Below are 24075 nucleotides of genomic sequence, written 5' to 3' on the forward strand. Positions count from 1 at the left end.
GGATCCATACATCTTTAATCTTGTTGCTCCAATAGCAGTAAAAACAGGAGTGTGTGCATTTTCCTGACCTCAATGTTGTATTAATATGGTATTCACTATATCTCGGTTTCCCAGTATGTTTTCGACTAATTCTCCTTCTGCCATCAGGCTACCTTTTTATTCTGTATACTATTTTCTCACCTCAATCAGTCTTTTCTCAAACATTCACTAAACATCTGCTTAATCAGAGCTTCTTTATATCTGTAAATTCCTATAACTTCTGCTTCCTAATGTTCCCTCGTGGCCTTCCTCTGCCTCATGACCTTTCTGTTATGCTCTCGTTGACCTTGCCTGATTGACTCCCTATTTCATTGTTCAATTTCCCAGGAGACAAAACTCAATTCACACCTAAGTAATCTCTACTGCTTGAAAGGACAGGGCTTTCCACACCAGACTAGTCACAGACTCTGCCTACTATTGATTTTATTGGCTATGGACAAAGGAGAGGTTAGAAAAGTGGGCAAGTAACACAGAAACCATGTGGTTTCTCCTGCTCAAGGAATAGATACACAGAAGTTTCCATTTGTCAGAAACTGAATGTGAGCTACACAGTTATGTTATACATCACAGCTACTTCCCACTCCCTCTATATGTGTATTTCATATGCTTCTCAAACTGAAATGCAGACTACTCTGTGTGTATAACCTATATGTTACCATTTCTGTATAGATTTGCTTATGTTGTTCTTTTTGTCTTATAAATCTTCCTATCCCTATCTCATCTCTCATGGTTGAAATCCTACCACACAATCAAGGTTCATTTTTACATGTCAATTTCTCAAAGAAGCTTACCTTATTTCCCCTTAGTATTTTACTTCTAATATTTTAAGCCACTTATTATGTTCTGTCTTATGCTACAGATATGTGTGTATTTCATTTCCTAAGCTGTATTTTAATTTTATTCATGGCATGGAATATGTTTATTCCCTTTCTATCCTATTCAGCACCTAGGCCAATGTTGTATATTTAGTGTAAATTCTAACTGACTATATTAATGCAATCAGTCAACAAATATTTATTGAGTGCCTAATATCTGCCAGACATTATTGTAGGCTCTGGGGATACAGCAGTGAACAAAAAAGACAAAACTCTCTACTCTCTTAGAACTTACATTCTATCAGGGGAGAAAATAAGCTGATAGATATGTAAAATATATGAGAGAGAGTGGTTATTGTTATGAAGAAAAATAAAACACAGATTAAAAACTAGCAGTGCTAGGAGTTGGGTAGTAATTTTAAATAGAGTGGTCAGGAACATCCTCACTGAGAAGGTAACATTTGAGCACAGACCTGGATAAGGGAAGATTGAGAGGGAACCCCACAGATATCAGAAAAAAGGAGCACTCCAGGTAGAGGGAATTGCAAAGTGCAAATAAATACCCAAGGGCAGGAGTGTGCCTATTGAGTCCAAGGAAGAGCAAGGAGTTCACAGAGGCTGAGGGAGGGAGGGAGAGAACAGTAGAAGCTAAGGGCAGAGAAGGCAGGCAGGGAAGTGGGGCACAGGTCGGGAAGGCCTTAGAGGTGGTTGTAAGGGTTTTGACTCTTTCAGCAGAGTGCTATGATTCTATTCAAGCTCTAGAAGAATCACTTTGACTGCTATGCTCAAAAGAAACTAAATGAGGACAAGAGTAGATTCAGGGGGACTAGTAGGAGACGTTTATAGCAGTGGAGGCGAGAGATGATGGTGGCTTACACCAGGAAGGTAGTGGTGGAGGTGGTGAGAAGTAATCAGATTCTGGATATAATTTGAAGGTAGAGCTGACAGATTTGGCTGAAAGATCACATATGGAGTGTAAGAGAAAGAGAAAATTTAAAAAATTACTTCTTAATTTTGTTGCCTATGCAACTGGGAGGATAGGGTAGCCATTTGTTAAATCAGAGATTACCAAATACAAACAAACAAAAAAAAACCGGGTTGGTGGAGAACAAAATCAGGAGTTCAGTTGGAGATGTCATATACAAAGTTGGGTATAAGAATTACATTTTAGAGGAAAGAACCAGAATTGAGATACAAATTTGGGAGTCATCAGATATAGACAATATTTAAAGTCACAAGAATTAGATAAAATCACTGGAGAAAAAAGTATAGAACAAGATGTGAAGAAGTCCAAGGACTGTGAGCTCAGGGGCTTCCAAAATACAGGGATAAAATGAAGGAGGACCCCTAAAGGTGATTAAGAAGGAGCAGTAATAAAGTTGGAAAGGAACCAAAAAAGAGTGAGGGCCCAAAATCCAAGAGAAGACAGTATTTCCAGAATAGAAAGTGTCAAATTCATCTTTTCAATGCTAAGAAAGATGGATGAAGTGAGTTACCTACCGTGGAGGAAAAAAAAAAGAGATATAAAGAAAGCAAAGAAGACAGCATGTTGGAGCTGTTGGCCATGCACTTTGGAAGTAGTCTCCCTGACTAGACATGGAAATACTTTAAAGTTAATGTGGTATTATGAAAAGAAAACTAATTGGGAAACATACCTTTGTTTTGAATCTTAAATGATATTCATAATGTTGCGGCCACAGGACTATCTACTTAATCTCTCTCTCATTTCTCTTATCAGTAAAAGGAGAATAATACTATCTATATAACAGGGAATATTACAACTATTAAAGGAGTTAGTGTGCGTAATATCAGACATCTATTATGTACTTTTAATGTACCTGGTAATGGTCTAAATACACACATGCACACCCACATTGACTTCATTCATTTAACATTATTTTGCTAACTTACACTAAGATCACTATTCTGCAGGTGAGGAAAATGGAGCCCATTTAAAGAAGTTAGATGCTTGCAGTCACACACTAGACAACGGCAGGAGCTGTGATTCAAACCCTATGATCTGGCTTCAGAATTGCCCTTAACCACTGTTTTATTTTGCATCTAATAAAATGCAATTCATATGTTGCCTGATGCATGGTAGAAATTCAATAAATGTTCACTGAATTTGAATGTGCAACAATTTTATTCCTAAAGCTAGAAATAAACCTTCATCAAAAAGCTCTTAAGCAGTTTAGGAAACAATCCATGAAGCCAAAGAGGAATTTTCAGGTGGGGAAGATGGGAAGGCCAAAGGGTGTAATTTAGGCCACTTATAGGTAGAGTGGCCACAGCTGTTCTATCCCCTCCCGGCTACCTCCCAGGTTACTAAACAAAACCCAAATGCTTGTGAACAGTCCAAATGCACAACCAGATAGTTAACATCCATTTCCTTGTTCAAATGCCCCATATGCTAGACTCTGATTAGCTCTCTTGGCACGAGCACACATACCAATCTAGGCTGGTTGCTTTCTGGCTTGTGGTGTTCTGTAATAAAGTGGAGCCGAGACTCAAACAAAATGAAATGTCAGACCAGTGCCAAAACTATTCTGATCTTGTAATTTTAGTCAACATTATAGAATGTACATAGGCAGAGTTCAGATTAACCTGGTGTTGCAGAATGGTGCCTGAGATCCCTTCAATAGTACACAGAGGGCATATTTCAGTTCTTCCTAGTACTTCAGCTTGTTTCTTCTAAACTAGGCACACTTTTATACTGGCCAGAAAGAGAGAGAAAGGGGACTATTTATTGTTGTGAAAAAAGAAACCTGTGCACCCCTGGCCCTAGTAAAATATGTTGTTGAATATAAATATAACCAATGGCTCCCTGGCCCTAGTAAAATATGTTGTTGAATATAAATATAACCAATGGCTCCTGGGTCACCTCCTGGATGTCACCTCCTAGATCAAGACCTATAGGTCCCAGTATTTTCTTGGGGAGAACGTGATGTGAAGAATTAAGTTTTGAGGTGTCATCCATCACACTATACGGATTAGCTGCCAGCTGCATGCAGCAAGTCAAGTTTGTGATCTGGAGTCAAATCTTTTAAAAGCATCCTCATCCCACCTTCTACTTTTTTTGCATCCCTCCCCTACCACTACAGGAACACAGAAGCTCATTGTCCATTCAACAGATTAATATCTTTTCTTTGCTTCCGCTCTTTCAAGCCTATTTTATTAGAAGGAAAGGATAATGTAATATGTTATCATTTCCTAAGAACCAGTCAATGTAATGAGAGATCTAACTTATATATTAACTGCTTTATAATATAAAGGGAAATAAACCTAATAAGTCATGCATGTTTCTGGTTAGTTGTATTGTATATTTAATTGTATTGTTTTGATTCACCAATACTGTTTTAGATAAACACAGCCACTACATGTACTCTAAATGGCCAATGCTCCTGTTTTATTAAATGTTTTTTATGAAACACTTGGCTTTTTTTGTGGTTTTAAACTTCAACATTTGAGTTGAAGACTCATTGGATATTAAAATGCATTCTAATTTGAGGTTCACTTGGATTCTTTTCTTATTTAGAAGAAAAATTGTAATTTCTAAGAATATGTGGATTACTCTGAATACTTTTTGATTAGTTTTTATGATTTGGAGATTGTTTTCATAAAAATGTTTTGCTTAGAACCACCATTTAAAAGCATACAGGGAATGCTGTTATTATGTTATTTACTACAATTTATACAGATTTTTATGACATATTGTTGACCTAAAAAGCCAAACACATCACTTTAATGAAAGTTATTTAGTTTGTAGTGCAAAATGATTAATTAATTAGTTTTCTTTAAGAACGTCCTACATCCGATGCAGTTACATTTAGCCCCATATTGATTTTTTGTACCCGTATGCAACAAACTGCAACCTAGCCGTCAAGGAAAGCAAACCAGATGTATTCATCAGTTCATTTCCTGATATCTAATGACACTTTTAAGACATCTACCATTTAGTGCCCAAGCACTATTATAAAGACCTTTTTTAAGCAAGGTCGAAATTCTCATCATTTGCTTCTGAAGACAAGCTGATTAGATTGCTAGATATAAAAACACGATGTGTTCATTACTTATAGAATGTGGCTTTCTTTACATATCACAAGGACATCTTTTTTTTCTGAAATGGCTTTCCAGTATTTGCCACAACAAAATACTTGGATAAAAGAATATATTTAAAAAACAGACAAGCCAGTAGTCAAAGATTTTTATGTTCCTGTATCTTATGTTTCTTAGCAATTCTCAGTAGCACAGGAAAGTAATACATAAATGACATTTTTCTTAAAGAGTCAGATACCTAAATATGTTTCTGTCCTGATAGGAAAATAACAAAATAGCTTAGCTTAGCATTGGAAACCAATATAAGAATTCATTTATATGCATAATGTGACAGATATTTGCCCAATGTGTATCACTTCAGATATTTTAATAAAAATCTTGGTAAACATGTCAATTTCCTGAACATGAACACCAGGGTGGAGCACACTTCTTCAAGATAAATAACAATTTCTTCTGGGCAAAAAGGAGAAAAAGAATGGTGATTTCATTAATTTTATAACTTATGCTGATCCTAGGGGAATATCAGGTTTAGATTTGTTAATAATTATCACTTCATGAAAGTCATAAATGCCACCATGATAATAGTAGTGACTGAAGCTTTCCTGTAGATTGCCAAACTTCCTTCAGGCTCAAGAAGTTTAGAGCAAGAATCCTGGTTTGAAGTGGTCCCTAGAATTAGTAACTTCTCTTAACCCCTGCCTATTGATGTCACAAGTACTTAGCGACACACTTTTCCTTCTTTATTATTGGTAGCTGAGACCCTGTAGAACTTGTATAGAAATTTGATACATTCAAAGAAACATTCATATTTATTATATCATAATATGTCTTATTAAAGACACAAATCTTGGACTCAAGTACCCTAATTGTTTAGTTGAATGATAATTAATTTACCAATTAGTCTTTTCAGAAAAATCTCTAAATTGAAAGTGGATAGGGTGGAAACATAAATTCTCACATAGGTTACTTGGAAAAGGAATCTCTAATGGCAAGTGTGGGAACAGGAAATGATGATGTAAGGACAAGCAGACCAGGCTACAGATGTTAAGACAATATAATGCAAAATGTTACCAACTATAAAAGTCCATAAATTAATCTTATGGTTCACTGTGTAAAAATTATAAAGCTAGAGCTTAATGATTATAATAAAATTTTTTTTAAATTACTATATCTTTAACAGAGTCTTAGAAATATATTCAACTAATAGAATTAAGCAGCGGAGTGCTATTAATATATTCTATATGAAATGATAGTTCAACTAAAAACAAACCGCCCAATATGCAAGAAAGCCATATTCAGATATGTTTGGTTTCAGATTAGCAACAAAATAAAAGACATATTTACTAATATTAACTAATGACTAGTTACTCCCTGAAATGTTTCAAAAGCTCCTGAATGGAGAAAATATAAATGTTATGGACTTAGAATATGATTAGTTACACTTTATATTACTGTATACATTTATTTTTTCTTAGGTTTTATTTAATTAACCTGTTTTATCAGAAAGTGAAGTTGTTTAATAATTGTACTTGCCTTTAATTAAAAGCCTAACCTGCTTCTTTAAAAATTAAAAAGTATTATATTCATAAATTGTATATGCTGAACTAATGTAACATTATCTAGTACTATCTTATTGCTATTTTACCATCTATAATACAAGAACTTAAATGGTTGGAACTTGGGGAAAATGTATTATGTTTTAATCCTTATCTTTGAAAATAATGAACATAAAGTGGGATACATTATAAATAAGAATAAAATTATTCTAAATTTATACGAATAAATTGTATGACAATATTAAATAATATCAGGTACATTATACATTTGAAAGATATTTGCATTTGAAAGAGTCAACTCTTTATAATATTGTAGAGGCATTTATTTCAATGTAACTTTCCCCAGCATATAATAAAGAACAATACTTTCAAAAAATGAATATAGGAATTATATATTGAAAATAAATATTATCTTAAATTACATACCTGAAAGCCTGATATTAGCTAATGTAATAGTTGAGTTTGTAAAAGAAAGATACTACTTAATACAATTATTTGATTATTATACATCTTGCATTTTAAAATTAAACAAAATTAAAGTTTAGTCTCCAATATGATGTCTTAGATTAACACTGTTCTCCACTGAAATATCCAGAAAACCAGGTTTTGTAACACACTACACTACCAGCCTGCTTTGTACTTACTGTCTTTACAAAAGTAAGCCCTGCACATTCTGGTGCTAGGCAATTCTAAAACAGAGAAGAGAATGAATAGTAACAAGTGAAACACTTAAAGTGCAAATCAAAGTTTACAAAGCTTATAATTCTTCATTCTTCTGCCACGGTATATTTTGTTGTCCAAAATTGGGTATAGAACTTTTCACTTACATGTTTGTTTTTCCTTCTTAAGAAAATAAATATGTTGTTATCTTACATTAGGGCTCTTTACAAACACAAAATTTAAACAGCTTAATCATACCACAATTGCCACAATTGGAATTCAACTCATCTTTTCTGTTTTAAATTTTGTTGTTGCTTTTTATTACCTCTGTATTTTTAATAAATAGTTCATAGAAACACCTATAATTTATTATCAAAATAATATTTCCTTCCATTTTATGTACTAAGATATTTTTAAACTAATATCAATACAAGTACAATCAAGACCTAAAATTATTTTCAAAGTATAAATTAAAATTACAAGTGCATTACGGAAAAGCAAGAACAGTTACATGATGAGAACTGCAGGCAAATTACATGATTCTGAGGGAAAAAATACTATCTGGCTAGAGTTTAATATTATTGGCAAAATATTTTTATAAATTAAAGAAAATTTTCTCTAAAATTTGCTTTTAAAGTTTACTAGAAAAGGGGATAAATGCTCCTCAGCTTTTGTTGTCCCTAATTCTCAAATTTGATGAATAATGAGTGCTTATTTGTATTTATGTTATTTCAACCCCTTCCTTGCCCCACAAAAGATTTCAAGGGCCTATAAAAAACAAATGCCTCTAAAAAAATAAGTGTATAATATGAAGGAGTCAGATTTGAAAAATAGATCCATTATAAGAGCATTACACACATAATGCCACGTTGTGCCAGACAGTGTATTAAGCCCCAGAGGTGCAGAAATGAATGAAACTAAGTTTGCAATTTGCTCCTAGATGAGTGAAGATGATAGAAATCCTCTAGAAGGAAAAGAAATGGATTATGGAACAAAGTAAGTACTAGGGCTGATTCTCAGCAAAATAATTAAAGAGGACATATATGTTCAGACCAGTGGCTTTTTTCAACAGTCAGCTTTGTTTCTTCATACTGGCTTTGTTCCCATCAACAAGCTGCTTGCTGGCTGCTCAAGGTGGGATTGATCTTCTGAGCAACCTAGGACCAGAAGTCTAACTAGCCCCGAGCTTACCTAGGTAAACTATTTAACACAAAAACATTCTATAGAAGATGATTAAAACAAATTCTGAGGTCTTCCTCTACTCTCTTATGCCAAAAGCTTTTAGTAGACAACATCTCCACCAACCACTACCAGAGCAGCACTACCACCATACACCAATTTATTAATATCTAACTTAAAGTGATTCTAAAATGAGAAATAGAAGTCAAGTATAAGGAAATTGTTGCTATGGTAGAAAAAAATACAGATGCTTTGGGAAAGAATACCTTGGAGTAAATTTTGAAGTACATTGGAGAGAATACTCCATTTATGCTTGAGTCACTCTAAAAGGAATACATCTGTAATAGATTTTTATCTCTGAGCAAAAAGTAAAAATGATTAATCTTGACCTCCTTTTGATGGCAAAGCATTTCTTGTTCTATTCTTATTTGTTTCTCTCTTCAAAATTATAAAATGAATTCAGTTTTGGTTTTGTACAAATATTTAAAATGATGCTAGTATATTGTATTATGAATACTAAAAGTAAAATATTGGATACAAAACTCAGATTGTCAGAATAATTGCAAACTCTGAAATAATTATGGTGGGACAAAGAATGGTGGTATGGAGTAGGGGCAAAAGTATAATACTCTTTTAGAATTAAAAATAAGAAATATAAAAGTGTTCTTTAAGCATTTTGGAGAAAAGCAAAGACAGCTAGAAAGAACTTGCTACTATATATTATAATAATTTGTTTGCTAAAGAGAAGTAATAATGTCCCTTCTTGGCTGGTAATACCTTTGTGAGACTTTTTTATTAAAAAAAAAAAAACAACATCAACTTTTAAAAATGAAAAAAAGCTAGAAAGTAATAAAAAAGCATAAAAAGAAGATACAGTAATCAAGATCATAAGTATTGAGAATTACTATTCAAAGTAAAGATTAGCATGATAAAAATACATATATCACAGGAGTAGAAAATAAGAACACCACTTTGGTGAAGAGGATACAGACTTTCAAACACTTAGTGTAATTTACCACTTCTTTTTTCTGTTTTGAAGGTATTTATATCTACAAAAATTCCATTATCATGTGGGATTGTTATATGCAGAGGTACTCTGTAGAGTTATGTACAGATGCTTTCGAAAGCATATTTTCCATTGAACATAATTTAACTTTTATATTGTTAGTCATTCCCTTTCAATACATTTTACAATTGTTTTTGATAGTTTCCCACTGATTCACCAAATTTGGGGAATATGGACTATCTTTAAGTAGGTACATTTGTACACATTATCCACAGAATGTATTTGTGCTCAATTTCAAAAACATCATCATGTATGCTCTTTTAATTTATTAAGCTATAAAATTTGGGTTAAAAAACTTTGAGGCCAGAATCACTAGTTATTTCTATGAAGTAAAGAGAAATAAAATATCTGTCTTGTATACAATATATTTAGCTGTTCCCTTTTTAAAAATAATGCAAACTTATCATCAGTGAGGAGATAAAATAAATATGAATGAAAGATATATGGCTCTTAGAAAATGACCAACCCTTCTTAAAAAAACATCAGTACAAATCACTGCAACTAAGCATGCAATGTAAAGGATATTGCTCTGATTTCAGCAAACTCTTTATTTTTAAGTGTCAACTCAATTCTAAGATGAACATTTTCTGATATACTCCAAAATATCTAAATCTCACAATGCACAAAAAAAGTCTGCACATAGCAGCCCAGAATATTTAAGTTCATCAAAATCTACAGAAAAGTAACAAGAACTATCTTCTTTATTAAATAATCTAAGGAGGAAAAAAGAAGATTCAAAAAAAGCTCCCTTAAAAACTGACTGCACTAGATTTGGCATTTATTTATCTTTTTTATGCCATTTTTCAATGAAAAGTTCATAAATAATCATCACTCTTCTGAGCAGGTCTTCCCTTCATTGGCCAGTTGAGAAAGTTACTCAACTGTCAATAAAATCAAAACTTCCATCTAAGGCCTGGGAGGTCAGCCAATTCACACCTCTGAGATCACAGTGAAAGGTTTGACCCTAATTAGGCATGTGCAAGTATCTGCCAAAAGTGTTGGTGTGCATGTCAGGGCAAATCATGCCCAGTACTGGAAAATAACAGAAATCACTGGGTCCTGTTGATGATTCCATGCTTGATGTCTCTAAGTTTACATACATTGAAAAAATTCTTATGTGAATTGTCACTTAAGGTTTCAATAAGGCACTCAAGGGTGTATCCTGTACTTGGGGCATCTCTCCCTGGAGACCATTTTATTCCTGCGGGGAAGGTGCTGGCATGGGAAGGCAGAGGAGGCTGGGCAGGGAAGAGGCTAAGAGAGGTAGACTGACAAGGGAGGAAGGAAGTTTTAGCTTTGTTTATTCTGATTTGTCCTTCCCTAGTTTTCATACCACTCTCACTATCTGCTACTTGTAGAACATCATCACCATTTGTTGGGAATTTATTAAATGCCAGGCAGTTTAAGTGATTTATACACATTACTGCATTTATTCCTTATACCTACCCTATGAGGTTGATGTTATCATCGCAAGTCACCAGTTAGAAAACTAAATTTTGCAGAAGTGAAATGATCTTTCCCAAACTATAATATATAGATCATGGAAATGAATGATCTGAGATTCAAACTTGAGCCTATGTATTTCCAAAGGCTGCTCTCTGAACCACTGCATTAATATCAACAACTGAGAAAGAATAGAATTAAGCTATGTTCTACATGTTTCAAGCATCATAGATATTTGGTTCTATTTTTTTCTATTCCATCTACATTACTACCTGTAGCTGAAGCTTTAGTGCTTCACAATAAACAAAGTTCAAAGATTACTCTGATTAAATAAGAAATGTTTGCATTAAGCTCAATGTACTATTTGTTTAAGAAAGCAAGAAAGAAAGTAATTCAAAAATATTTCCAGCAATGGTATTTAAAATAAATATACCTAGGCATAGGGGTTTAACCTTTGGTTATCTAGGAATTTACTCATCTTTCTAGAGTCATTCCTTCTGAAAGAATATTGGTGGCTAAAGATTTAATTTAATTAATATCTATTCTTTTATAAGCAATTAGTGCTTTTGTTTGAATGAATAAGTATTTGGTGATTCTTTTGACAGAAACATCAATATACACATGAATATATTCACTGGACTATTCTATTATTTGGATAACATATGTGGGATATAAGAAAATATAATATATAAAAATTAATCCTTGTGAATATATATCACTATGTATCATTATAAACATACTGAATACATTTGGAATAATTCAACAATAAAAGCCACTCAGTTCAATATGGTTTATATTTTATGAATTTACTAAGAAGATTATTTACCTGCTACATATATTTCCAAGTGGCATCCATAAAATAAATTTTGTTGGAACTATAATTCCATTTGGATCATAAAGTTTAATATCTATTTAATTATGTTTAAATGCTTTGTTTATAACATTAATTTCAGATTATAACTTTTAAAAAATCATCTTATGAGGCTGTAATTTTCTTAATCTTATTTTTCCCTTATGTAATTTATGTGATTAAATATTTTTCTTTTATAATTTTCAATACCAAAAAGTAGATTTCTCATGTTAAAATTAAATTTGGGAGATGAAAGTTCAGTTGAGCTATATTTGTTACAAAAGGTTCACAAATGACAAAGCTATGGATTTTTATATAGAACGTATGTTTCTTTCAAATTTCAAAGCTTCCTCTTCATTGATATATACTCATAGACAGGAAAAAATGTGAATGCTGGGGCTCTCAAAGCAATGGCTTTTCATGGCGGGTCCTTGTCTTTGTAATTAACTCCTACCCCAGCTCTGTAACAGTCTGTGGAATAACAGGACTCTACATAAATTGATTTTCGTTGTGAGAAGAAACATAGTTGGTATATGACAACTTTCATTGCTTTAAAATAATGCAGTCACATGCTGCACTGTTTTCTGTAGACTTTCATGTATGAATGTATGGACATGCTGTCAGAATTTTTTTCAAAAAGAAACTTTAAAATAATTGAAAGAAATAACCTAAGCAGAAATGTCTTGAAGGAAAATTTTAATCATTTCTAAGACTGATAGAAATGATCACAAGGTCATAAAAAATGTTTTATAGTTGGCATTTGTACTTACACAGTAAGATCACCAAGAGTTTAAAATCATTAGTTGTAGCATTTACATCTTCAAATTATATTTATTAAACAACTCCTTATAACCATATGCAATATGAAGATTTCTGTATAATAAGGGAAATAGGCATAGTCTACATCTGAGAGGATATTATCTAGTAAAGTACATAAACAGAAGAAGGGGCAGTCCTGTAAATAGGGGTGGGCTCAAACCAGGATTAACCATTACAATCAGTAGTAGTAATCTGAGATTTGATTAAATCTTCATTTCTCAGTCATCAGATTATTCACAACTTTTTCCAACTGAATAAATGAATTTAATGAAAAATGGCAGCCAGGGTTGTGAGCATGTCTACTGCCCAGAGAAGCACAGAAGATTTAGATAACCTTTGCACTAGTCCTTGTGTCTGCTCATGGTAGGACGTTAAGCAGAAACTTGCTTCACAATATGGTACAGAGAGCTGGGAAAATCAAAGGAGAAAATAATAAGAAATGGTCTATTAAAGAAAAGATTAGCATGTACATATAGTTTGATTAATTTAACACTCCTTCCTTTTTGAAATATTCTCTTTCCATGCTATACATATACCACATTTTATTAATCCATTCATGTATTGATGAATACATCAATACATGGGTTGGGTTGTTTTCTTCTGTAAATTTTATATGATACTATCTTATAATGGTAATTAACTGCATTCAGTTAGAATTGTTTTAAATAATAAAGAACAAAATGATAATTGTATAAGTAAATTCAGAAAAAATTAGGGTAGATACATAATTGACAATGAGTTAATGATGGATTCAGGATGGTAGTGTTCAATAAATTGACATATGGAAAGAACCCACCATGCTCTTCCACAAAATATCCCTACATACCTCTCTAAAAAGTAGAATCGCAACTTTATTGATTAGGTTTTGATCTAAACAAGCAGCCAACTCAAACATAAGTTGTGTTTCTAAAACATTTCTGAAGATGGCTACATTAGAGCTAGACTTAGAATGATTCTGGAGAGTATTTCCATTTGTCTAGAATGTGAGGTTGATAAGAAAATATGTGCTATAAGGAGGATAAACAGTTAACAACTAAGTAATAAAAGATAATACCAATATTGAGGTTTGATTTAAATTTAGAAAACAATGAAAATCCTCTGGATTCTTTTGAGAAAATCAGTGACATGATAGATTGTATTTATGAAGTTAATATAGCATTTATTTTGTAAGATGGATGGTGAACAAAATATATTTTGAGACAGAAAATAACTTAGAAGGTTATTAAAATATGCCGAGATGTTAGAAGCTTTAAATAAGATAGAAAAAATATGAATGAACAAGAATCAAATTATAAGAAAGTTGCAAAATAAATATATCCCATTATTATTGCCATCAAAAACATACAGGGTGCCTACTACAGTGTATAGGACACCATACTCACTCAGAAAATACAATGAAATATATGTGCATAGGTAAAGCAGATTCTTCCTTTCCTATTGACAATGCACTAAAAATATTACACAGTTAGAGTTTGCTTTTTTTAAGAAATGGTTCTAAGGACATTTTTATATAATAAATATATAAATACATGCTCACACATATAGAGTAAGAAAATAATTTCTTATATTATTTATTCATTGATTTTGAAATGGAAAATAAGAATAGAAAAGGAAAGTTTTTAAAAAAGCTTTTTGGTTATGCCAAAGATAATTGAAATTCTTTCATTTTTAGCCTGGATAAAGATGTTATGGGAAGATACTTTAGTAAAAGTTTTGCTCATTTGTATTTTAGTTGATTTCTATTAAAAGTTAAGTTTCCAATTTCTTTATTAAAAATCATGTGATACTAAAATTTTTAAGGCATGATTCATTTTTTAAGTATTTGGGAATTTAAAATTTTGTTCAAATGTATAAAGCAAATGGTATATCTGATAAGGGAGAAAGTAGTATACAGCTAGATGTTCTTCTGTGAACACAAGCAAGAGACTGTAGGACTCACTTTCCAAATAGCATGTGATATTATTCCTCCAGAAAGTGAGAATTTCCTCCAATATATTTGAATTTTAATCTAGTACTCATTCGTCCATCAGATGAAATTTAAGATTTCTGAACATACACTACATATTTGTCGTGTGTTACACAGTTACAAAAATTAGCTGTGTAAACACAGTTACAAAAATAAGCTTGTTTTGAGGAGGCAGAATATTTGTACAGTTGCCCCTGGAACAATAGAGGTTTGAATACTGCAAGTCCACTTACATGCAGATTTTCTTCTGCCTTTGCCACCCTGAGACAGCAAGACCAACCCCTCGTCTTCCTCCTCCTCCTCAGCCTATTCAACGTGAAGACAATGAAGATGAAGACCTTTACCATTATCTACTTCTACTTAATGAATAGCAAATATATTTTCTCTTCATTATGATTTAATAACATTTTACTTTCTCTAGCTTACTTTACTGTAAGAATACAGTATATAATACATATAATATACAAATTATGTGTTGATTGTTTACATTATCAGTAAGATCTAGAGTAGATTATTAGTTGTTAAGTTTTGGTAGAGTCCGAAGTTATACATGGATTTTTAACTATGTAGGGGTCAGTGTTCCAAACTCTGCTTGGGTCAACTATTTTTTGATTTTTGACACAGTTAGAATTCAATTAAATCTAATTCCTAAAAGAAAGTAATAAATAAATAAATATTTATTTATTTATTACTTTATTAATATTTATTATTATTTATTATTGAAGGCACAAAATAAATTTATTGGCATGCAATTCCTATATTTTGTGCCTTCAATATAATCTTCTTCTTTGCTGATTATAAAAGGAATTGAAATGATTAAATTTCTACCACCATTGTCATATTTGATACTTAGGTGAATTGAATAATCTAAAGAACATATACATAAAAGGCATATTTTTAGAAATATATTCATTTAAAAACTCTTAAAAGTAGAGAATTATAAATATTAGAGAATTATAAAAGAAATATATTATAGTAACTGGTAAATACTAAACCAAACACTTTCTTCACAAAAGTTGGGAAAAGTTTTTTTTTTTTTTTTTTTTTTTTAAGAATCACCAGTGCTTTCTGTCTTGTAGGATGGAGATAGGTAGAACTACACTGGGAACCAACTAATCCTTTGTTGTTGGAGGGACCACTCTAGAAGGCCTTACTTTTTATTCATACATTTATATGTACTCCTTTTGGGAAAGGTCTGCATGTCTGAATGCAATGAGCTAAATCAAGTGCAGATATTTCAGACTCAGAAAATATTCTGTTTAGTAATGTCATTTGTATATCTTTTAGGAAAATACAACCCCTAAAAATTATGTTTGATATATCCCTCCTAAATCTTAGAAGTCTAGATTTAAGCAGCCTCATGCCTGAAACATTATTTGTTTTGAGAAAATATGTGTATTCTTGTCCACAAATTGTAGGATATTGGGAACGTAGATGAGATAATTACAGGAAGAAGGGAGAATACAATCCTGGTGGTTCATTCCCTCACCCTACAGAGTGAATGGAATTAATGAAATTAATTAATATTGATTAATTAATATCACAACCATAGTGCTATTGTCCCATATATGTATTACTTAAATCTGAGCAGTCAGGAATTTGGGAAATGTTATCTAGAAACCATATTATCACATGGGAGCCACGGTACCAGATCACATACCAAAGGAGGTCTGGCCTGGGAAATTCCTCTGAAAAAAAACCAGAGGAATAAGTTAACCCAGGTAAGGAATATCATGGGGTTTAGATAGGACAAGGGGGCAACTTAATCTCTCCCCAGTGGTTGGTAGGAAATAGAGTGACATTTGGTCAATTCTCCAAGGCAAATAGATATTTGAAAAACATTTAAGGAGCTACATTAAGGAGATAGCTGACTCCTGTCAGATGTCTTTATTAGACAAAGAGGTACAGTTAGGGAATATGAAGTCAAGCTAGGAAATCTAGTCCCTAAAATGAACTGTTACCCGTACCAGCTACTGTTACATTCAGTTATTCTTTCTTATATATTCCCAAAGGCTCTGATCCAGTCTTACTGCAGTCTGTGACCTGATCTTAGTTTTATTATGAAAAAGTAGGAGAATCTGTGCCAACTTTTTGGAAAAGTGTCACCCATTCCACTCCAATGCCCAAGCTGTGCACAACATAAGAGTGTTCTTCTGGGGGTCAATGTTAATGGAAGCAGCATTATTGTAAGAAGATAAAAAAGGAAACTGAAGTAGCTGTATTGAACACTCATGAAGCAAAACACTAAAAATCTCCAAAAGAAGCGGAACAGTGACTTGAGGAGACACAATTTCTACCAATTAGCCCAATGATAATCTGAATATAAAAAGTAAATATGTCATATTTTGTATTCAGGCTTGGGGGATGCAAGATATATGTATTGCACAAATAAAGTAATTTAATGTAATATTAATAAATAGTATACTAAAATATAAGTATCAAATATTACATCTGTTCTATTAAAATATTAAAAGTTTTTATCATTAGTTGCATTTTTTAAGTATTAAAGCTTATGCTTTTTGTGCTTCAAATTAAAGAAAATAATAAAAGACTAAAATGTACTAAAATCAGAAGGACAAGGATAGTGGCTATCTAAATTAATCTTATAGGGTTTACAGAAGGGGTATTTAGATAATGTTGGTAAAAAGTCATTTTAAACTACAAAGTATATAAGATAGTCCTATTATATTAAATTCAAATTTTAAAATGTTAGAAACAAAAATATAGTGTATAATACCTTACATTTGTCCTGTGACATTTATAATTTATAAAGCTCTCTTAACTTTAAAAATTTAGATCTTCAGCCTTTTAAAAAATTTTTAAAAAGGAAAATTGTGAGGGAGAAAGAGGTAAAAACATTTTCAAAAAGCACTGATTTTTCTCATTATATAAGCACCAAAGTACATCATTGGAAAGCATCCAAGTGAACTTAAATTATTAAAACTAACTCTCTGCATGTTATAATATAGAACAACACAATGTTCCAACAAATCTAGATAGAATTATCAAGATGTTTGTTAGAAATATGCTCTTCCCTTCATTTATAAATAAAACTATCCTGTCAGTCAAAAATAAATTATATTTTCTTCTCTCAGAACATGAGTTTTAAGCTTTCGAAAATCAGCAATCATTTGGTATTGATATTTTAAGATACTTAATGGAACCAAAAAGCACAATTGAGAAAAGGTGATGCACTGTCCTATTCTTCATGTCTCAATTTTTACTTGTCTAGATTATAGTGTTTAAAAAAATTATATATTGCACGTAAGCCTATGAAAATAGGGACATGATCTTATCAGAAAAAGAGAAAAGAATCAAGGATGAAAATTAATAGAATCCTCAAAAAATCTAGTAGGTGCAGCTGTCCTGTCAAACATTGTTAGCAAATTTGTTCTCTCAGTGAGAGAAGGTACAGCCCATTACAATGGTGGCAGCCTATAAAGCTTCATTGCCCTTTTCTTGTTTCTACTAGTTTTATTTTAAAGTAATCATTACACAGAATCAAAAAGAAAATTATAGAAGCCACAGACTTATATTTGAATTCAAATAAATGAAAAGAAAATTATCAGTATGGTGCTAGAAGTTCACATCTTAGAAACGAGACAGAAAATATAATTATTAAGTGTACAGTATTCAACTTGACATTTTACATATGTTATTTCATTTACTCCTCAGAACAACACTAAAGGGTAGATATGACAATTCTGATTTAGCAGATGAGAAAATGGGCTCTGAGAAGAAACTTGCCCCAAATCAAACAATTGCTTGAATTGTGTGATATTCTTTCCACTATGGCAGAACTGTTATCCTGGAGATTAAGCCACCATGAATCAAGTAAAAATCAGAATAATGGTCCCCTTAAATGCATTTTAGGGAACAATAGCAGATCTAGATTATTTTGGGTTGTGGCTATTTCTGACAGCTGACTTGTAAAGAACATGAGAGGATACAATAGATCACCCACTTTCCACAGACACACGCTGAGCTAAAATTTAAAAAAGAACAGGCACGAAGCTATTCTATTGTTTTTTGCACTTCTGCCAGACTAGTGGGGATGATAATCATAAATTTCAAGGTAAGGTTTCTTGATCTCTTTCTATACTGCCACTAATTTAAACCTTTGGAGTGACTATTCCTCTATGATGATGACTACTATATATTTTTCTTCAGCTCAGATAATTCTAATATTCTATGACTTTTAATATCTATCTGCCTGCTGACATCTCTGTTTGGTGTCCCACAGGCATGCTGAAAAATGAATGATGCCAAAATTGAACTTTCATCTTTCTCTAAAATATTTTTCTTCTGAATTCCTTGTATTGTAAAACAATGCTATGACCCCTCACAGATCCCAAACATGTAACTCCAATTCCTCTCTCTCTCTCACTCCTACTGATCTCACTTCCAGTCTTCAAGTTCAGCAGTTTTTTCCTCTGGGATATTCTCACTTTTTTCTATAGTTTTATTAATATATAATAGTTGTATATATTTTGAATACATGTGATATTTTGATACATGCATACAATATGTCATGATCAAATCAAGGTAATTGGGATATCCATCACCTCAAATATTTTTTCTTTGTTTTGGGAACATTACACTTCCTCTCTTCTAGCTATTTTCAAATAGACAACAAATTACTGTTATCTATAATATTCCTACCATGCTATTGCATACTAGAACTTATTCTTTCTATCTAACTATATTTTTTTTATCTTGTAACCAACCTCTCTTCATCCACCTCTTCTCTCTTCCTTTTCCAGCCTCTGGTAAACATCATTCTACCTTCTACCTCCATAAGATCTACTGTTTTGGCTTCCACCTATGAGCAAGAACTTGTGATATTTGTCTTTCTGTATCTGGCTTATTTCACATAATGACCTCCAATTGCAACCATTTTGATTCAGATGATAGGATTTCACTCTTTTATGGCTGAATATTATTCCATTATGCATACATTACATATATTATTTATCGATTCATCTGCTGATGGACATTTAGGTTGATTCTGTATATTGGCTATTATGAATAGTGCTGTAATAAACATGGAAGTGCAGGCATCTTTGATATACTGATTTCCTTTGTTGTGAATATATACCCAGCAATAGGATTGTTGGATTATATAGTAGTTCTATTTTTAGTTTTTAGAAGCACCTCCATACTGTTTCCATAATGGCTGTACTAGTTTACATTCCCACCAACCAAACCCATATATTATTTTTTTTCAAGAATTTTTATTTTTTTAATTATTTATTTATTTTTTATTTCAGCATATTATGGGGGTACAAATGTTAAGGTTACATGTATTGCCCATGCCCTCCCTCCCCCCTCAAGTCAGAGCTTCAAGTGTGACCATCCCTCTAAACGTTGCACATTTCACTCATTATGTTTATACCCATTCCCTCCTACCCCCTCCCACCTGCCAGATGCCCAATAACTGTTATTCCTATATGTCCATTTAGGTGTTGATCCGTTAATACCAATTTGCTGGTGAGTACATGTGGTTCTGGTTTTTCCATTCTTGAGATCTTCACTTAGTAGAATGGGTTCCAGCTCTATCCAGGAAAATACAAGGGGTGCTATATCACCATTGTTTCTTAAAGCTGAATAGTGCTCCATGATATACATATATCACATTTTATTAATCCAATCATGTATTGATGGGCACTTGGGTTGTTTCCACAACTTTGAAATTGTGAATTGTGCTGCTATAAACATTTGAGTGCAGGTGTCTTTTTTGTAGCGTATCATTGTATCTTTTTGGTAGATGCCCAGTAGTGAAATTGCTGGATCAAATGGTAGATCTACTTGTATCGTTTTAAGGTATCTCCATATTGCTTTCCACAGAGGTTGAACTAGTTTGCAGTCCCACCAGCATTTTAGGAGTGTTCCTCTCTCTCCACATCCACGCCAGCATTTTTGTTTGGGGACTTTTTGATAAAGGCCATTCTTATTGGAGATAAGTGATATCTCACTGCAGTTTTGGTTTGCATTTCCCTGATGATTAGAGATGTTGAGTATTTTTTCATATGTTTGTTGGCCATTTTTCTGTCTTCTTTTGAATAATTTCTGTTCATGTCTTTTGCCCACTTTTTGATAGGGTTGTTTGAATTTTTCTTGCTGAATTTCGTGAGTTCTAAGTAGATTGTAGTTATCAGCCCTTTATCAGATGTGTAGCTTGTGAAAATGTTCTCCCATTCTGTGGATTGTCTGTTTGCCCTCTTGACAGTTTCTTTGGCTGTGCAGAAGCTTTTTAATTTGATCAGGTCCTATTTATTTATTTTTGTTGCTGCTGTGATTGCTTTTAGGAACTTCTTCATAAATTCTTTGCCTAGGCCGATGTTAAGAAGAGTATTTCCAACATTTTCCTCTAGAATTCTAATAGTTTCACACCTAAGTTTTAAGTCTGTTACCCAGCGTGAGTTGATTTTTGTGAGAAGTGAAAGGTGTGGGTCCTGTTTCAGTCTTCTACCTGTGGCTATCCAGTTTTCCCAGCACCATTTATTGAATAAGGATTCTTTTCCCCAGTGTATGTTTTTGTCTACTTTGTTGAAAGATTAGATGGCTACATGAGGATGGTTTTATATCTGGGTTCTGCATTCTTTATCCTGCATTCCCATCTTTACTCTGAAGGTATATGTGTGCTTTATTATCTGTATAATATCACCTTTCCACATGGAATGTCTAAACCATGTTACTGTTCTTTTATCTTTCCTACTATTACACAAGTGATCTTTCTAAAACATTAATTCAACTGTGATGTTTTCCTGTTTTATAGCATTTAATGCTTTTCTATAGCATTCTCCTTAAAAATAGAAGCTTAATTACTTAAAAAATGTATAAGGGCCTCCATCTCAGTCTGCTCCTTGCCTCCCATCTTTATCCTCACCTCCCATCACTTTGTTTTTCCTAATTTCCAGCCATACTAATCATTTAGAGGTCTTCTAAGATGCTAATTTTTCATGATTCTATGAATTTCTTCATAGTTTCTCTTGGACTGAAATTATTTTAATCCCATCACAAACTCTATGCATGCTTTAAGACCAGCTGAAGTGTTGCTTCTCTTGAATTTGACCTCATCCTGGGCCAAGGTATTTCAAATATCCAACTCATAGCCTCCTAAGGGCTTTTGAATTCTGTGGGAAAAGAATACACCAAACTTTATTGAAATTTTAGATGAACAATCTGTTTCCAGTATTTCTGTTTACTATATTTTCTTTCATCACTTAGCCTAATACCTGGCCCATAGCTGACATCCTCAACGAATAATAAAGAGGTGTATCACCAAAGCCTATTCTTATTTATAATTTCCTCTAGTATAGACATTAGCATTTAACATTTATTTTCCCAAATCTACATTCTACAGAACATTAACTCTGCTAGATTTTTTGCAAATATCTTTATCTTTTTTTTTCTAAGTTCTCATCAGATGGGTATTGTGCTGATGTTGTAACAAAGTTTGAGGGAGGCACATCTCACACATGAGTGTGAAAACCAAATCATCATGCTTTATCTTTTCCATTTTTATAAAAGAATGAAATAATGCATCTTTATGAACTTAAGACAGTGCTTTCTTTTAAGAAAGCATTGCTGAGAAATATCCAAATAGCCATTCAGTCTGTTTTCTTATCACAAAATTCCTATCTTCAAATTGCTAGCACATTGATGATGAGAAATGAATAGAAATGGCAAGTTTTGGACTGTTAGCAATAACAACATGATTTAGAATAAACTTTTACAAATACCAATATTTTATCAGGTATTTTTCCATGTATGATTTACTATTTTTTTCTTTGCTTTAGGGTGAGAAATAATTTTATTGCTATAAAGGGCATCGAGTTATTTTATAGAATTTAGAGATGCCTGAATGATTTATGTTACAGTTAAATAATATCCTGTAAATTATTTGCTAATAATCACTACGTTCACTTTTAAATATTTATCTGTTGTTTAATTCTCCCTATTTTTAAAAAGTATCCAGTTTCTAATTATCTACAATGTTCTTTCAAATGATAACTGAACCAAGCTGTAAGATGGTAAGACTGGAATAAATAGTGTCATAGAAAGGCTATTAATATATTTGTATTAGAAGCAGTAACATGTGATCTTTAACTTTTATGCCTGAAAATACTTAACAGCTATATTCAGATAAATTTTTTTTACTGAACCTAAAAGCCTAGAAGATATTTTTACTACAAATAGAAGTTCTAATTTGCCCATAAATTGGTTAATTTATAGAATCCAATTCATCAGCATATGGTATAAAATTATAAGAAATATTTTGGAAGATGAAATCTACAATAGACTAGTAAAATATATCACAATCTCTTGACACTCATCTGATGGAGATGAGTCATGCTATTCCACAAATTGTTTACTGTTGGCAATACTGGAGAAGGGTATTTGGTGCTGAGAACTATACTTCTATTCTGAAGAACAATTCGTAACCATTTTCTCTAATAGCACATCAAACGAACTGACCTGGTCCTCTGCTATGAAGCTTCATCAAGTTGTAAAATATCTTCCAGAATTTTTTCTTTGTTCATAGCCTTTGCCAATTACCAAATAATCTATCTGCTTTAGCTGATGCTTATAAAAGGCTCTCAAAAACTCTGGAATTTCTTCTATCATCAGGCTCATTTCACAACTGTGTTTACCTATCTTCAGAGTCTCCTACACTGAACCGTGAAGTCATCAAAGTCAGTAGTCGTATCTGGCTTTCATGTGTGGGGTTGTGTGCCGGCTAAATCAGATTGATTATTTGGTGAAAAGGGAGAAAAGGAAAGAGACTTGAGTAAATCATAAGTATGCATCATACATAAAGATGCCATCACTCTCTCATTGTTATTTAAATTATAAGGCAGTTAAGGATGGAGGTATTACACAATAAATATTTGAACAGCATAATGTGTCCAACTTCTTGGAAGTAGTTGATTGTAAACATAGTCAAGTCCCTGTCCTTGAGGTACTTACAGTCAAATAAATACATCATGTACAATTGTAATCTCCAAATAATTGAGATACCTATGATCAACACAAAGAGCATTAAAATTTGAATGAGAGGTTGTATTTGGACTCACTCAATGAATTGATAGTGTAGGGCTAATGTAGAGTAGGAGTGGCCATTCAGGGAATTTCAGGACCAGAAAGACAGGTTGCAGTAAAATCATAAAGAGCCTCTGAATTAGACCATATCAAATTGGGTTTTATTCTGTAGACAATCAAGTAATACAGAAGATTTTGGAAAGAAAATAATTTATTTAGGCTATAACTTACATATTAAATAAATTAAACTATATTTATTTAAACTATATTTCACCTCTACATAAAAAAACAAATTGGAGAAGAGGCTATAGGTAGTAGAATAAACATTAAAGTACTTAGATGAAAATTTAGGCAAAAATATGATAAAAGAGTTATTTTTTGAGGGGAATTGTCTGAAAAATAGAAGTCAACATAAGAAAACAAGAAGCAAAGGGAAAGAACAAAGGCAACGGAAGGAAGTTGCAAATCTGTATAATCTGGCCCTGCACTGTTTCCAACTTCCCACCATTACACCCACCTCTTCCACAACCCCAGGCATTATGAGGTTGAACCACATATACTATTTCCAAAACATGCTATGC

At 32.5% G+C, this 24075-nt stretch overlaps 1 protein-coding gene and 1 pseudogene across 3 annotated transcripts in view; both read right to left on the reverse strand.

Annotated features, from left to right (window-relative positions):
* Positions 1-24075, reverse strand: part of GRIK2 (glutamate ionotropic receptor kainate type subunit 2) — a 616372-nt gene that overhangs the window by 423014 nt on the left and 169283 nt on the right. The window lies entirely within an intron of this gene.
* On the reverse strand, positions 21873-21985 carry LOC142871323 (uncharacterized; annotated as a pseudogene).

The sequence above is a fragment of the Microcebus murinus genome, chromosome 5 (assembly GCF_040939455.1).
Source record: "Microcebus murinus isolate Inina chromosome 5, M.murinus_Inina_mat1.0, whole genome shotgun sequence".
Lineage (NCBI taxonomy): Eukaryota > Metazoa > Chordata > Mammalia > Primates > Cheirogaleidae > Microcebus > Microcebus murinus.